General features: G+C 35.8%; 1 non-coding gene across 1 annotated transcript; it reads right to left on the minus strand.

Moving 5' to 3' along the window:
- Positions 1-295: 295 nt before the first annotated feature.
- LOC114235694 (U6 spliceosomal RNA) lies at positions 296-404 on the minus strand. Its single transcript, XR_003621809.1, has one exon. It is a non-coding gene; the product is annotated as a U6 spliceosomal RNA (small nuclear RNA).
- Positions 405-3,209: the final 2,805 nt, after the last annotated feature.

Consider the following 3,209-nt stretch of genomic DNA (forward strand, 5'->3'; position numbering starts at 1 on the left):
ATATCTGATTTTCATTACATTTCATTTTTTAACTGTTTGTTAACAATTGATTTTGGAATACTGATTTTATATACAGAAAACTCACTAGATCACCAGATTCATACTGATAATTCATGCTTATCTTCTTTTGCATTTGTAAGTAGATAGCAATTGCATTGCTTTGTATGTAGTCTTTTTAAAAAATTCATAAAAATGGCATTTGACTGCAGTTATGAGATCATCTTCCCTAGATAATTATTAAATCTATGTTAAATTTCTTCACTGCCTTTTTAAAACCATTTTTCTTTTCTTTTTTTTAAATATGAAACACTTCATGAATTTGCATGTCATCCTTGGGCAGGGGCCATGCTAATCTTCTCTTTATCATTCCAATTTTAGTATATATGTTGCAGAAGTGAGCACATAAAACCATTTTTCTTATATTGATTTAAATCTAGCACTTATTAACGTCATTTCAGATATATATATTGTTCCCAAATTCACAAGGGCTGTAAATTAAGCCACTTCCCCTCTCTAAAGAATAAGCTGGGGGAATCCAAAAATGAGTTCAACACCCAAGCCATTTCAAAAGCAGGTTGGCATCTTGGCCTTGGGAATAAATGGAATCAGGGAGCACAGTCCTGTAAAGGTTCTATCTCTGTCTCCTCTGATCCCTTCTTCATGTGTGTCTCCCACTGTTCGCTCTCTCATGAGGATTCCTCACCACTGTCCTCAAGGTAGAAAACAAAGCCACAACAGCTCAAAGGTGTTCATTTTTTTCATCGGCCACACATTAAGACATCTTACACTACAAATCCCAAGTCCAAATATTTTTCAGAAAAGTCACAATAATCAAATTTGGACTGGAGGCTTAACCATGGACCAATCAAATGTGGCTAAAAGACAGGTTACTGTGTTTGACTCAGTTTAAGACAAGTGTTTAACTTGGACCAATCAACTGTGGCTGGGCATCACACTGCAGTGTAACAGTTTTCTCTGCACTTTTCTAAATGCACAGATATTCCACAGGCCTCAACTACCAGAATGAGCCTGAATAAGTTGCATACACATTTTTTTAAGTTTATACCTTGATTAAGGCACATCTCTTCCTCAGTATTAATTTATTATTTTCTATTACTCAAGATTTATAGGCAATATTTAGATATAGTTCAACATTGTTGTTAATATGTATGTGTGCACAAAAGATTTTTTTTTCCAGTGTCTCTTTTTGTGGCATATTTTTTTCAGCTTCTGCTGACTGGGAAAAAATATTTATTTGAAACTCGCTTCTGTTTATCAGTCCTAATGTATACAAAGAGAGGATCTTTTATTAAACCACAAAAAGCTAGATTACACAGTGGTTCCTTTCATTATAATACTGCACACTCAGAAGAAATATCAGTTCAGGAAAAGCAAAAGCAACATGGTGTATCTCCCAAGAGCACTCCCCAGTAACTACAAGCAATAGTCTGTCTCAAAGTCTGCTTCCAGGAAACTCAAGCTAACACAGCAGATTCCATTCATAAACTACAAAAAAAGTCCTCAAATTTTTCCCTCTACAGATGGAGATCTTTCACTCCCAGAACCACCCTCACCTTCTCTAGTCTCTCTTCCCTCATTCCAAACTCCTCCATTCCCTAGTCCAATCCACTGTGAAATTTGTCTCTGTGATTTCTCCTTCCTCACTAGGTCATATTCCTCAGAAAGAGACTCTGAGATAAAGATTCACATGAAAGTGATTTATTAGAAAAGATCCTCAACATGGGAGTGTGGAAAACATTCTGGGAAGGGAAGGAGTCCAAGGAAGGGAGAAATCTCAGTAAAAGTTTCATGGAGAGTCATTTTGGCTCAATCCCACAGACAACTCTGCAGGCAGTGTCAGTCTGGGGCAAGAATGCTGGAGTATTTACAGGCTGCAACATCACTGCTTAAGGGTTAAGTGGGGAGGATGTCACTTCCCAGGCACTTCTGTCCTCCAGGTGCACAAGCAAAATAGTTTCCATCAGCCTGAGGTCAACCCCCCATAGAGCCCTAGGGGCTGGCCTGAAAGCACATTGGGAGTCCAGGAGCACAAAAATGATAAAGGGATCCAAGAGGATATGAGAGGAATGCAATTGGGCTACAAATCTAGCCTCTTCTCTTCCACCTGCAGATCAATGTCCTTTCCAAAGCAAGTAAATTCAGCTCTCTAGGTGCTTCTCTATTCACCTCTCATCTATAATGCTACTTCTGCCCCAAAATAGCATAGGAATTGAACAGATTCAGAGCTCTCCTTAGTAAAAGAGATTTCTCCTTTCCTTAGTGTTGGGAAAGGGATAAGACTTTTAAAATCACATTTACATAAACTTCAGTCTGTTCCATAAAGTTTCTGATTAATTGGAAATTCAATAGATGTCTAAGTGAAATGGAAAAGAGGTGTTGTTTTCTGGTCAATTCAGGGTAGAACCAAATAGAAATGTATGTTGGCCTTGATTAGCTGATTGTAATAGGGTAGCACGTTTTGATGGGGATTACCCAAATAATTATCTAGAATTTCTATTTAAATTTCTTTCTACAATTTAACCTTAGTGTATGAACTTATCTACCCCAACCCTAAAAAATAATAATAATAATAATAAAGAGTAGTAATGAAAAGTAAAGATTAGCAATGACAAGTTACAGAAAAAAACTAATTACTTCAATTTGAAGTAAAAGTCCACTTCCACAATACTAGAGGATATCATTCAATTTTGTCTTCTAGCTTTTCTTTTGAAAAGAGGAGAAACGTAATAAAATAATACCTAATTTTAAAATCCTGAAGTGAAAGGAGCTAAGACAAAAATTGTTTTCCTTTAATGAGAACAGCATGGTTAAAAACAGCTCTTTTCTATTCACTTCTCTAAAACATTCTACTACATAAAACCTGGAATCTTCTTTTATTTAAAAGATAAAGTGAAAACATTTTTTAACAGTACCCAGAAAAAGAAAGTGAGAGTGTAATTCTTAATGTGCTATTTCCCAGTTTATTACTGAAAAAATTTCCAGCCACCTGGATTCTAGTCTTGCTTCTGCCACTAAATAGCTACATGAGCTTAGACAAGTCACTTTAACTTCTCTAAGCCTCAGTGCTCTCAATAATATGATGAGTTGGACTAAACAGTATTGAAGATCATTTTCAAGACTTTAAAGAGTATGAAATATAATATATGGCTGTAACATAATGAGTCTGATTTTTAACAAATACCTAGGAA

The sequence above is a fragment of the Balaenoptera acutorostrata genome, chromosome 2 (assembly GCF_949987535.1).
Source record: "Balaenoptera acutorostrata chromosome 2, mBalAcu1.1, whole genome shotgun sequence".
Taxonomy (NCBI): Eukaryota; Metazoa; Chordata; class Mammalia; order Artiodactyla; family Balaenopteridae; genus Balaenoptera; species Balaenoptera acutorostrata.